At 44.4% G+C, this 14,287-nt stretch overlaps 1 non-coding gene across 1 annotated transcript; it reads left to right on the top strand.

Annotated features, from left to right (window-relative positions):
* Nucleotides 1-318: 318 nt before the first annotated feature.
* TRNAA-UGC lies at nucleotides 319-390 on the top strand. Its single transcript has one exon. It is a non-coding gene; the product is annotated as a tRNA-Ala (tRNA).
* Nucleotides 391-14,287: the final 13,897 nt, after the last annotated feature.

Below are 14,287 nucleotides of genomic sequence, written 5' to 3'. Positions count from 1 at the left end.
ACATCTGATTTATTTTTCCTTCTTTGGATAATCAACCTCATTATAATAAAGAGTCAGATTTACTGTAATGTATCTTATCTCCATAAAAATTTTTAAAAAATCCAATCACAAAATCAAGACTTCAGAAATGTACCCAACAATTAATGGAAATTTAGTATATAATAAAAGCAACAACTCAAATTAGTGGGGAAAGGTGGAACTAATAAAAAGTAGTATTGGGAAAATGATACATCGTATGGGAAAATATTAAATTGCCGGTTTTGCCTAGTCTACTATCTGGACTAAGAAGAAACTGGTTTAAATAACTGGTTTCAGGGGGAAAGTATAGCTCAGTGGTAAAGTGTGTGCTTTGCATGCACGAGGTCCTGGGTTCAATCCCCAGTGCTTCCTTTAAAATAAATAAATAAATACCTAACCTTCCCCCCAAAAAAACTAATAATAACTGGTTTCAAGAGAGAATACAAAGGAAGAGGCAAATAAGAGTTGCAGTTCTTAACGTAAGAAAAGAATTATGCTATATGTATATATATATATATATATATATATATATATTCCCATTTTAAAAAGTAAATGGTAGCATTCTACCCACATTGCCTTCTGTCATTTTAATCTCTTAAGTATATCCTAGGGATTTACTCCGTGATGTTTATAAAGATATCTCTCATTTTTTCCTTTCCTATATGCATGGGTTTTTTTAGTGTAACACAGAGTTGGTAAGATAAATTTCTCTTTATAGACACATTCCAGTTAACAAATAAAAGAGGCCTGATGGGTTAGAATACCCTCCTTTGTAGCCTCCTATAAAGTAGGAGGTCTTGGCATGATCATCAGTGGCTGCTAACAGCGCACAAAGGGAGACAATAAGATATCATGGGCCTCCTGGCAGCACCATCTCTGAAGCAGTCTTGCCAAAAAAACGTCAAACCTGAACCTGACCGAACATCTAGATTTAATTACCAATATATAGAAAATACAGGGGACAAATTAGCACTTTAAAATGACACCATGGGGGTATAATAAAAAAATCCAGATTGTTGGAAACCCTCCAGGACAAAAGATCCAGTTTCTTCAACAAAAATAGTATCAATTACAACAACCAAAATAAAATTGTAGTAAAGAAAACACAAATGAAGGGAGAAGGCAAATTAAAAGAAATATAAAAGATATACCAGTCCATCCAATGCCTAGATCAGTTTTGAATCTGTATTCAATCTGTCTAAAAATTTTAAAAAGCATTCATATTACAGGTGAGAAAATGTGAACACTAACTTGTTGTTTGATGTTATTAAGGAATTAATACTAATATTTTGGGCATAAAATGGTATTGTAGTTATAATGATCAAAACAAGTTTTCTTAAAATCTATAGATACAGACTGAAATATTTACCAATAAAATGGTAGAAATCTAGAGTTGTTTCAAAATGATCTGAGGCACTGTATGGAAAGCAGATTGGAACAACCTTACTGAAATAAGATTGGCCATTTATGAGTAATTGTTGAAGCTGAATGATTGGTACATGAGAGGTTCATTATACCTCTCATGTAATTTGGGGAGACTGTGCACAGCATGAAAATGACACGGTACACTTCCCTCCTTACAGGACAAGGACACATTTGTGTCTTTTCACCCTCATCTTATTAGAGGATGTTACAGGGCACAAAATCCTCAGTAGGCAAGAAATCCTTTCTCAAAAGCGGTGTCAGATGCATTATACCCCATTTATTGTTTATCTTAAATAACAAACACTTCCAGTTAGTGTAAAAGAAGATATGATTAACAAAGACTCTGTAAGATAGTAAATTTCTGTATAGTCCTTATATTTTCTCATGTATTCAAAACTTTCAAATACAAACAGAGATTTAGGACATTCTCCTCAGGGTTTGTTGTAAAGGGACTTTTCCTAAATAAGGAGTGCAGGCAGCAGGAAACAGCCCCCTTAATTGCAGAGAAAAAGAAGGACGTTGATCTTCCATAGCATTTAAAAAAACAAAACAACGCTCTGTACGTCCATGGGAATCATACAATCATCCCAGCTTTTTCAAGTTCGGAGGGAAGTCAGGGTTTGGAAAGAGGAATGGGGAGAGTAGATCTTCCCGGATCTTCTGATGCTCATAGCACAGTGATCAAGGCATCTGAGTCAACTGTTGAGGCTTCTTTAAACAGAGGGACAAAGTGAGAATACGGCAAACTTGCCCCGAAGTCCCAGAGGTTCTGAGAGAAAGAACCGAGTGCTCCTTGCAGAGCAGACTGAGCTGGGTGCAAGGAGCAGAGAAAGTACCACCAGTCCGAAATTTCAGACAGTTGCACCACCCTTTTGTTACCGAAGGCAAGTTCGAGTGCCCAACACATCGTGAGTCCAAACAAACTGAAACTGAAACAAACTGAGTTTGGAGCAAAGAAAGGTTTATTGCAGGGCTGAGCAAGCAGGATGGAGTGGCTCATGCCCAAGAAAACCCCAAACTCCACAAAGGGTTTCAGCAAAGCATATTTAAGGTCAGGTGAGGGAAGGGGTTGCAGGTATGTGATCAGCTTGTGCACAGTTCTCCTATTGGTTGATGTTGAGGGAGCAGGGCGGTCAACACTATCAATCCCTAGGCACCAGAAGGTCTGGGAGCCGCAGGCTCTTGGTCATCAAAGTAGTTCATTTCTTCCCTTTGGTGGTGGGTTTAAGCATCTGAAAAACTCAGGAAATATGCATGAGATACTATTATCTGGGTGCCTCAGAGAGGAGCTGCAGCAGGGGATGTGGGGGAGACGTCTGCCCCTGGAAGGCCCCACACCGTCCTGCTTGGTTGCACATTGTGGATACAGACTTGATGCTTCCCCTAAACCTCTGCACCCGGAGTCAACTGGCAACTGACTCACCGAAAGCTGTATCTGTTCCCTTCTCTGGCACTAATTACAACCCTATGCAGTAGGGACTCTCCTTGCTATCTAACAGCCAAGGAAAGTGTTATGTCCACACTTGATTTTTTCCCCTGGGTCTCTAGGGCCATTATGACCATCTCTCCATTTTTTTCCATGCAGACCACACTTGCATCATTACATCAGAGGCAGAGGCAAACTTTGACAACTACTTTCTTGACCTCTGGCCCTGGAATCAGGGCTACTGAAGCAACTCTCGCATCCCCAAACCTGGAGCAGTGTAGATTTTTATCATTCTCAGTCACTTTCTTTACTGATAATTGGACCCAATGGGGCACTGCCAATGCATATCTCTCTCTTCAGTTATCCTTCAGTTCCATCCAAAGGGTCAGTTTAGGGTATAACTCAATCAATTACTCTTTGGAAGGGCACCATGACAACAGTTACAGAAAATGACATTCATTCATGCTGTGGGAATTATTCGCTTGTCAACCTCACGACTCACGGAGACAAAGAGTTAAAAAAGCAAGGAATTTGGTTGTTCACTTATTCATTTCCTTTACTCTTGTATTTGTGTGTGTGTGTCTAAAACTTACGACCCAGAGCAATTCTATTCTTTGCCTTCATGAGGCTTATAGCTTAGTGGAAGACATAAACATGAATTCAATAACAACCTAGTTAAAAATACTGCTACAGATGGAGGAAGGTGATGAGAATGTGAGGTACAACAGAGACCTCTTTTCTACCATGGGGCCCAGGAAGATCTTTTTAAAGCTCATTCTATAGATGAGCAGGAGATATGTCTTCTAAGCAGGTCTTTACACAAACTGCTCTTTTCTGGGAATCAAAAAGAGGACAGTGTGGCCAGAGACCATTAGGTGACAAGGAGATGGACATAAGACCTAAGAAGTGGGCGGGCCAGGGCACGTAGAACCCTGTTGACAAGAGCATAGTGATAGCACAAGAGATGAATGTGACATAGCAGAGGGGCACGGAAGTGGACACCAGGGTATTTAAATTCTGGAACCACTGGCCAAACTGTGTTCTCTCCTGTGGGGCCACCATGGCTTTGCAGGGCCTGGGTGAGGACTTAGAGTGCACTGTATGCCCTGGACAGGTGTGGTCCCTGCACTGCAACAGAAAGTTATGGAACTAGAGAAAGGAGATGAAAATGAGGAAGGAATGGGACAAAGACTTTGAAGACCAAAGCCCCTGGGTTGTTTCTCAACCAAACTCTGAATGCCAAAATAAGTTTTTATACCACATGCCAACTGCACTGGAGAAAATCCATGAGCCACCCAGATCCCCTCAACAGTCCCAGCTTCCTCAGCTCCAGCCACTTGCCAAGGCTCCGTTCCCATAGGTCGAAAGCTCCAGCTACCACTGCCTAACATCCCAGTGGGCTCAGCCTCCCCTGGGGAGTGTACCAGGCTATGCGTGGCCCCCGCTGCGCTTGCCGTGGCAGGAGCTGGAGCAGTTCGAGTACCTAGTCCCTCTCCACTGGATTCATGGAGGCTTTGGTTTCTTCAGTGTCTGCCTGGATACCAGGAGGTCAGTTGTCACAACCTGAATAAGCAGAGGCATTGAAGGCCCACAAGGTGGACTTTGAGTAGTGACAGACAGGAAATGGAAAGAAGCCAGAAAATAAATAGCTTGACCTTCCTCCCTTAAGATGGGATGTTCTGACACTGTTTTTACATGTCCTCCGAGAGAGATTGCATGAGATTGAGCAACCAGCTGGAGCTCTTGAGAAGCCGTGGTCGACTTGGTAATATACCATGTTTTATTTGCTTTCTCTCCTTGCTGCTTCATTTCCCTCCCTCCCTCACGTCGCTTGGTGGGACTGCAACTCCCCAGGAAGCATCAGCATGTCAGCTTTGCTTGGTGCTCTGTTTACTGGGTTCAGACAGACTCCAGCTGCCTAGGAAGTGTGCTGAGGAAAGTATCTGAGCGGAGCCCAGACTTGGTGGACAAGAGCGCTGTGATCAGTGGGCGAGGTCACTGTGAGAAAATGTGCCCAGTGCCTGTCCCCTCTGAACCGGATCCTTCTATGGTTGAGGACCTCTTAACATCAGCAGTCCCTGAGCGCACTTAGGAGCACAGAGGATGTGAAATCAGACTTGCCTCCAAACTAGAAAAACACAATAAGGAAGAAATAATTTGGTGCCGGGAGGATCATAGCTAAAAGCAAATTAAGCAAGCCCATTTGGGAGCCAGCACACACTTAGAGCAGAGGCTGAAGACAAAACCATGGATTAAATGGCTTCATGGATAATAACAGTAATACTCAGTTACTGTGTGCCAATAAGATGCCATGTTCCATCTCCTTTAGTCATCATAACAGTACTATAAGGCTCTTTAAAAAAACACTTCATTTTACAGATGAGGAAACAGACCCAGAGAGGCTGATTAAGTGGCCCAAGATCACACAGCTAAGAAGAGGCAGAGGCAGAGGTGCCCGGGCAGTCGGGCTCCAGGGGCCAGGCCCCTCACTGGAACACTGTGATGCGGAGAAGTGCTCTCTGCTGGCAAATAGGGCCTGACTTGCAGGCAGAGACAACATACTGAGATAATGCATCTCCTCCTAGAAGATCATATCAAGAGGGAAACCAGACCTTCCTGTAGCTTGTCCTTTCCATGCACCTTGGGATCAGAATCTCGAGTCAAGGGGAGATGCTGACTGAGGTAGAGACACAAGTTGTAGGAGTACTTGGGAGCTGTTCTTATTTTAGAAATTTTTAAAAAATCACCTCCGATATGCATCAGAAATGCGTCACACTTCTTATATATTGCAGGACACTCAGACGTCTTTTTACAATTTACTGCTCATTTCCAAAGTTTGATAGATGTGATTCCCACGGACTTTTTACCAACACTGGCTCCACGTAGAAGAGGAAAAGTCTAGGGTTTTATAAAGGGTGGCCTTAGGGGTCTCTTAGGAATAAACATTTCACAGAAGTAGTCTCAACAAATATGGGGTCAGAATTAGCTTCCTGGTGCTAATTAAGAGAGAAGGGCTACTCTTTTAATACAAGGACATCAGCTGGTCCATCGGCACCTTCCAAATGCAGAGACCGATGTGGGGCTCTTCCCAGCGTGGTTAATTTGCCAGGGTGAAGGCAGACAACCTCTCCATTGGAAGGGACTTTAAATGGTTAACTTCCCTCCCCCACCTTCATTGTTGCTTATTAACATGGGAGTCTGATTAGAAATTAGATTCTCTGTGAGAGCTTCAACTAATAATTTAAGAACTTTTGCTGTTCAGCCATTGCAAAACAATTACATAAAGATTAATTAGCAAATTCCCAAAACAGTAGTAAACGGCAAAGTACTTTAATTAAAACCATTATCTCTAAAATCTGAACGTTAATAACAGTAGTAGTCCAGGGAGGAATGAGAAGCAAGCTGACAGAGAGTGGGGAAAAGAGGATAAAGTCCTTTGGCGCCAGCACTCAGCCTGCCATCACTTCCACATCTGTTCTCCTGGTTAATTACTCTCGAGACTCTCCGGCCATTGAGTTGGACAAGGTCCCACATTCCTCCTTTGGGCCTCTCTGCCTGTGGCTTTGGGATCCGCGGCAGACAGATCTGTCACAATCAGCCTGTCTCCAACAAGAGGATTTTAATCCTCAAAAGAGCGAGAGGTGGTAGGTGGTGCAAACAATAAGACCTTCTAGTGGGGAGTTCACACAATTTGGAATTGTCAGAAAACACCTACGACAATGACTCTTGTCTTTCAGAAGCAACTGATAAATTGTCCAACTGAGACTGCTCAGCACAGACTCTGAATGAAGTGTTTGACAAAGGAGCTCACTAAAATGAAATTTAACAAGAGCACCATTTAGTGAGCGCACACACTGGGCTTGGTTCATTTCCTTTGCAGTCTTACATTATCGCAGGGACCGCACAGAGCCACACTGCTTCTGTTCTCAAGCAGACTAGCTCACCTGGCCTAGGACCCAGGGGCAGCCTGCTCTTTCCCACTCCAGGCGCATTCATTTCCTCTCTACTGCAGGGATCCGCTTCAGTGGTGCGTCAAGGGTAAACATTTAACCCATTTAAGGCAGAGACTTTTATCATATTGTGAGCCTGGCAAGAATTACAGCATCGACTTAACAAAGATTGATTTCTCCTAAGTCCTCCAGCCCATGAACTTCAATTCAGAGAGAACTTACCCTCAACAAGGAGAGCTGATGTCTGTGTAACTCCACACCAGCCACTGTGCAGAGCTGGCCTGGACCCGGAGCTCCTTATGAGAGCAGGTGAGGGCAGTCCCCTTCCCCACCCCTTCCAGTCACTGATTGAGACTCTTGTTGTAGACAAGTGGCTTAGAGCCACCTTCTAACTCAAGTACCCATCCCATCCACACTGCCTCATCTCACAGGTATTCAGGGACTGACATACGTCCCAGTAATACAAGGCCCTGTCCTGTACCAGCAGAGTCAGACTGTCTGCCTGCAGCCTAGCTTCTTATTCTGCTTTACTCCAGAAATTATGCAATTCACAGCTATTAGTATAACAGCTTCTGCAGATTTCAGAAGGGAAAGAGGGAAAAAAATGCTACTACAAAATCCCTGTGCTTGGTGAAAAGACCATGAATTTCCCCATTCTTTGAACTCTTGTCAATATGGTATTTATGCATCTGAAGCCTGTTTTTCAGTCATATGAATTCTATAAAAGCGACACCAGTCAGTCAGCAGAAACCTCTGGAACTACAGCCATGAAAGACAATAAGGGAAAAGGCCAACTCGAGGCAGGGCGGAGCAGGGAGCAGGGTGAGAGGGAGCAGGGCTGGATGGGGGATGCTGCCCCGGAGAGCCTGGGTACAGGTCTGACTTCAAAGGACCTGGGAGGCAGGGGGCAGGGCTCATTCTGATGCTGAACAAACTCGGCCCCAAACTCACTCTGAGCACCATCTGCCATCCTTCGGGCTTGCCTTTTTCCCCTTTTCATTTATCTTGCTCACTAGACAGGAAGCTTTCTGAAGGCAGGAGCTGTGTAAATTCACTTGGACCCCCATAGCCCTGAGCCATGTGCAGGCTTGGGGGTGGCACGCAGGTTGGACAGGTGAGACTGGGCTCCTGTGCGTGTCTGCAGCCTGCGTTTGGGTGAGACAGAGGTGCTGGCATATCAGTCACGGTCCTCGAAGAAACAGACCGCACCTCAACATCAGAAGGTTTTATCAGGTGACGTTTTGCAAAGGTCTGGGTGGAGCTGTGACCACACAGGTCTGAAGGCATGTAGGGAGGGAGGACTAAGAGGTTCCCAGTTCTCAGAGTTCTATAGACATACTGTTGGGTTTTTTTTTGGGGGGGGGGGTGTAATTAGATTTATTTACTTATTTTAAATTTTTTTTTAATGGAGGGACTGGGGATTGAACTCAGGACCTCGCGCATGCTAAACACACGCACTCTACCACTGAGCTGTACCCTCCCCCTTCTGACACACTGTCTTGAAAAGAGGAACTCAACCAACCCAAGGCAACACTGCTGGGAGGAGGCAAGAGGAATAAATGCTCTGAGTCCCCTGCTCCCTCCCTCCCTCCCCAGTCACTTAGGTCTCTCCCTCAAGCACAGAGCAAGGTGGAGAAGCTCCTACAGGCCAGTTCCGGGCAGGACACCTTGGAGCTCAGCCTTGGGAGAGCATAGCAGATGCTCCTGGTGCCCTGGGTCAGATCCTTTCCTCAGCTCGCCTCTACTTGGAGTTCCATGCCCGGTTGTTCACCTGGCCCTGGTGTGTCCCACTTCAAGGTCATTCTACTTTCTGCCCCAGTGCTTGGTCTGATTTCTTGAGACCTCGAAATCTGCACTATGGGCAGCCCAGGAGTGTGGACCTAACACCCCTGGGTACAGGCCCCAAATAAGAAGAGGAGACGATGACCAATTATCCTGTTTCCTGTCTTCCAGGTGGATGATCCAGGAAGACATTCTGTTCATGTCTGGGGGGGTCCTATCCTAGCAGACTTGAACCCTGTTTTCCATGGTAGCAACTAAGATCATGCCCCTCCTTGTCTTGCTCTCCTCACATCCTCACTCTTGGTTCCTGCAGCCACTTCCCAGATAAACAACCTGAGACTCTGCCTTTGGGGGAACTCAGCTAAGCCAGGTGGACTAGCCAATACAGATTACCTATATAAAGAAACATTACATCAAATTGCTACCTCATTCCATACACAGAAACCAGTTCCTGACGGATTAAAGACTTCAATGTAAAAGGTCAAAGCTTGAAATGTTCAGGAGCATGTATTTATGACCTTGGAGTTGGGAAAAACTTCTTAAATAAGACACAAAAACTGCTAACCATAAAAAAATATGAATAACAGTTGTGACATTATAATTATAGAATTTCTGTTTATCAAAAGATACCATAAATAAAAGGAAAAAGCAAGTTACTAACCAGAGAAGGTATCTGTAACCCATGAAACAAGTAAAAGATTATTATTAAAAATATCCTAAGAAAGATCAATAAGGGAAAAAATAATTTTAAAATGTAGGTCAAAGAAGAGAATCCATAAAAGGCCGTAAGTAAAAGATTCTCAACCAACTACTAATCAGAAAAATGCAACTTAAGACCAAATGTGATTATTAAGAAGGGTAATAAAGCAGAGCAGTTAAAAGCAAAACCAAAGCGTCCAGTGGGGTCGAATTCCTGGCTTTCCTGTGGGTTAGCTACATCATCTTCCTTGTATCACTTTCCCACTCTGTGCTATAGATTTCTCATGCCTAAAACGGGGCTAACAGGACTTCCTACTTAGTAAGGTAAATGAAAGAAGACTGCAAAGCACTTAGCACATTGCTTCACAAGCAGTAAACATGCAAACTACTTTCAAAAACAATCCCCAGGCTACTCACAGATCATGTAATTGACGCTTAATAAGAGTATAGCGTTGCAGGTCTCTATTCTACATGACCCAGAATATTGCCCTGAAGAGCATGTTAAGTGGCCTACACAGGAAGGAACAGTTTCTACGAGCAGTGGGTGTACTTACCATATTGCAGCCTTAAACAAAGAAGGATGGATTAGCTACATTAATTCATCATGGTCAGAGGTATCTGAAAATAGATTTTATATTTAATCCAGAGTGACTCCAAGGCTGCTGTTCTGGAATTACAGCAGAAATCTTGAGAAAAGCCCAGGATTCGGGGGTTTTACAATGTTCTCTATCACTTGCATATACAAAGGAAAGTTACTGCCAGGGCCTAGGCACCTAGACAGGCGTGACTGGCAGCCCATCCAGTGTGGCCAGTGGCTAAGAGCTTCTCCAGCTGGTGGCCATGCTGAGGACAGGACAGAGGAGTTCCCTGGTGGTCTCCCAGGGTCTCCAAATGGAAAGTGAAGATATACTTTGAGAAACGGACCCCGGACTGGGGTCTGGATCTCAGATCTATCTACTGCTGAGGTGCTTTAGAGGGAGACACTTCTGGCATTTCATGGGTTTATGTTAAGGCTCCAAAGAAGCACGCAGCACCTATGAGCACACAGCAGGTACCAGACGCTATGCCGAAGAATTTATATACATTTTCGGATTCAATCCAAAGAACAAGTCTGTAAAAGAAGCTATCAGGAACCAAAGGATTTCAAGATTAGAGAGAGCTAGGGCTGGAACTCAGACCCAGATTCAATGAAATAATGTTTGAGAGAGAGCTGGATAAAATCAGAGGATTCTATCCAAAGTGAGGCCCAAGTGGGCTTATAAAAACAGGCATTACTGCTCTCTGGGGTTCATGAGCAAGAGCCCAAGCAAACCTGTACATGGTAGGAAGGGCCTCTGGCCAGAGGTGGGCAGTGTGCAGCCACTCAGCCCTTCCATTCTGCACCAGGGGCCGTGCACGCTTGGGAGGCTTCTGAGATATCCTTATAGCACTGGGCAAGGAGGGGCACTTCCTCCAGGCTCTGCAGCCCAAAGAGGGGGCCGCTTGCCCTGAGTAGCCCATGTCAGCTGCTCTTTGTGCCCTCTGGGCCTCATCCTTCAAGCCTTGAGCCTGCTCCCTCTGGGTCTCTACTCAACCATAACCCTGTGGTCCAGGTGAAACCTACAGTCAAGGTCAAAGGCAAATTTTCAGGAAGCTCTGCTTGACGCGAAGGAGATAAAGCACCAAGGATGTACGTGTGTGTCTCTGGTTGAATGTGGTAGTCCAGATCAGAAATAGTTTATAGAATCGGGGATTATCTCTCTCCAGTGATAATAATCATCACCATGTTAATCCTTGCAGAGCAGTTAATACTTGCCTGGCACTGTTCTAAGTATTTCACACATATTAACTCATTTACTTCCCTCAATAACCCTATGAGGTAGGGTGCTGTTTTTTGTTCTAGTTTGGCTTATAGAGAAATAAAGGCACAGAGCAACATAGTATGGATTCAAGATGGCACAGCTAACCAGTGGCAGAGCTGGGATTCAAAGCCACATAATCTGGCTCCAGAGTCCTTTACCTGAAATGGCAGAGGTGACAGGGGACCGTGGGGAGGCTGATTTTATTTGTCCTTATTGTGAGTGGATGATTCACCAAAATTATATGAATTCAATTCAATGGAACAAACACATGTTTGCGACCTGCTAGGTTGTCATGCAGTATGGAAATAGTAAGACACTGACGCTGCCCTCAGGACATGTAGGACACAGCCAGCAGGCAAGGTCACATGATGACTCCAGGAACCCTCCTGAGAACTGGTTCCCAGGCTCTAGGCCTCAAGTGGTCCCTGCTCCTGACAAGGCACCAGCCTGGAAAGCAAGGGTCTCTCCTGAGGGACCAGGGCTGATTGCAGGAGGCCAGTCACACGGCGGCCAGCCATGCACTCTGATTCCTGCCAGGCATGGCCCACCACAGGGCCAAGGAACCCTCCTGAGGTGAGACCTGAGGAGACACTGCAGCAAAGGACAGGAGGAGAGAAAAGGAGTCACTGGAGGAAAGGACAAGTGGAGGAAAGGAAGCAGTGACTCTGAGAAGAGCACCTGGGATTGAACTCCTTGTTCACTCCTGTATTCAGGTAGTCAGCTTTCTGCTGAACACCTGATCTGAGTCCTAGGGATAAAGTGTTAAAAAAAATAAACAAAACAAATTTAAAAACAGGCATGCATGGAACCTGCTTGCATGGAACTAACATTCCAGAAAAGAAGACAATAAGTGGCCATCTCGTCTACCTGCCCACCTTGCTCATCTACTCCCCTCTCTGGACATCTGGCCAAAGACTACAACCCCCAGAATACAACACGACAGGAAGTGAAAGGATAGGAGCCACTTAGAGCTCTGGAGAAATCTGCTACAAGAGGGGAAGAGACAAGAATAGCACCAACAACACATTCTGCTGAGAAGTGAGCGCCTTCATGGTAGGCCAGTCAAAGGAATGCTGCAAACGCATCTGATGTGCCTAAATGTCTCCTGGCTTCTCCGGAAAACTCACACCGCTACTGAGTACACCACAGGCCATAGATTAGCTCCCGAGTGTGAAACTTCATTCTGGCCAGGGCTTCTGGCTGAGACAGTTAAGTAGTCCCAGGAATCTACCTTCTGGTGAAGACTAGTATTCCACCAGTTCATCTCAGTCCAGCCATCCTGGTTTTGGAAGCCAAATCCATTCTGATTGTGTGGATCCTGTGCCTCACTAGTTGTTAAATAGTTTTAAATATCACTCTGAGTCTCCATTTCCAAATGTCCTTGGAAATAATCAGTGAGATACATATATATGAATGATTACTAGAAACTAGGCAAGATTTCATTACTCTGTGTGAACTTTAAGGAATTCTATATGGTAAAATGTGAACCAGATTTTAAAGTCATGTAAGATTGATCCAGGAGCTGTTTTCCTGAGACAGCACAGAATGTGAGAAGCAAGGGGTACGAGGAAGACCTCATTTCTACACAGTTCCCAACACCAAGAGGCAACGAGCGACCATGAGGAGGGCCATGTCCCCAGAACGCTAAGGTGCCAAGAACATCTGCCCCAGATGAGAGCTGGAGGATAAAAGAAGTTTCAGCAGTGGGAATTTGGCTCCATCTTAAAGGAGGAATTCAGAGACAATCACCGGACCAGTGAAAAGATCCTACAGTCTAGAAGGAGGAAGATTAAAAGGAATGGCCTATCACTGAAATAAGTTTGGCGCAAGGAGTCGTATTTTCTTTTTCTTGAAAGATATTGCGTCGAAGAAACTGGAGTAAACTATCTTGAAGCAGCAGCAGTCTGAACATTGTGGGCTGTAGAGAGCAGACTAGCTGAATATGTGAATGAACAAGTGACCAGTCTCAGAAGCTCTTCTCAAAGTTGGTACCTCTTTCGTCTGACTTTTTCTTTCCTCCTCTCCTCCTCTCTTCCCATGACTGCTTTTCCATCCTGAGATCCTTTGATTGCAGACTGTCTTCAGTTCTCAGCTTCTGGAGAGCTTTCTAGCTTGTTCTGGCTTCTAAACTTGTTATTGTGGCCTAAGAGACTCGGATTTGGTGGCCCCTGGCTTCCCGCCCAACTTCATCTGTCCCACCACACCTGTCCTCTTGCCCACCCTCAGCCCACAGCCCTGGCTCACCACAGCCCCAGTTAGGTTGGAGGTCACGTGCTTACTTCCTTCAGGCTTCTGCTCAAATGTCATCATATCAAGAAACAGCAAATCTATAAAACATGCTACCTACCCACCCCTGTCCCTCTCCGTCCCTGTCTCTCTTCACCTTCTTCAAAGCACTTTTCACCACGATCTGTTTCTAGTTTTGATTGTGTGCCTCCCTCCATCTGAATGTGTGCTCCAGGAGAGACTTTGTTGTGTCACACCATAACTTTAGGTTCTAGAACAGTGCTCGATAAAGTTCCTTACAGCTCTAACAGTTGAATGAATAAGGTTGGTACTCAATGAATATTTGTTGAATAAATGGATAAATTGTAAATGAGCTATGAGAAAATTCCTTAACAGTCCATGATAATATCATTCTGGATTTTAGGTCCAGAGGGGGAAAAACATCAATTCAGCACCTTTATAGCAAGGTCTAAGTTTAGGAATATTGCATTTACCTAACATGCTTTAAGCCAAATACCTGAGGAGGAAAAGAACAAAGCAAAGCCAAGCCATCTTGAGACCGCATGTTTCTGTTCAATCTGAATGATTTTTTTTTTTTTTTGTAGATGCCATGGAAGTTTGCAATGGTGTCATCTGCAAATAAGAACTGGTTTTATAGATTTCTTTGCAGTCTATAAGTCTTCTATTTTTTTCCTTTTTCTTTACTTTTTATTATTTAAATTTTTTTTTGCTTGTTTCTACTTTGTACTTTATCTATTTATTCATTTTGGGAGAGGAGGTAATTAGGCTGTTTGTTTGCTTATTAATGGAGGTACTGGGGTTTGAACCCAGGACCTCATACATGCTAAGCACATGCTCTACCTCTGAGCTATACCTTCCCCCCAAATGATACTGTTTTAATGTTAGATCTCCTTGAGTTA

The sequence above is a fragment of the Camelus ferus genome, chromosome 9, assembly GCF_009834535.1.
Source record: "Camelus ferus isolate YT-003-E chromosome 9, BCGSAC_Cfer_1.0, whole genome shotgun sequence".
In the NCBI taxonomy this organism is placed as follows: Eukaryota; Metazoa; Chordata; class Mammalia; order Artiodactyla; family Camelidae; genus Camelus; species Camelus ferus.
This window is presented reverse-complemented; position numbering and strand designations above follow the sequence as displayed.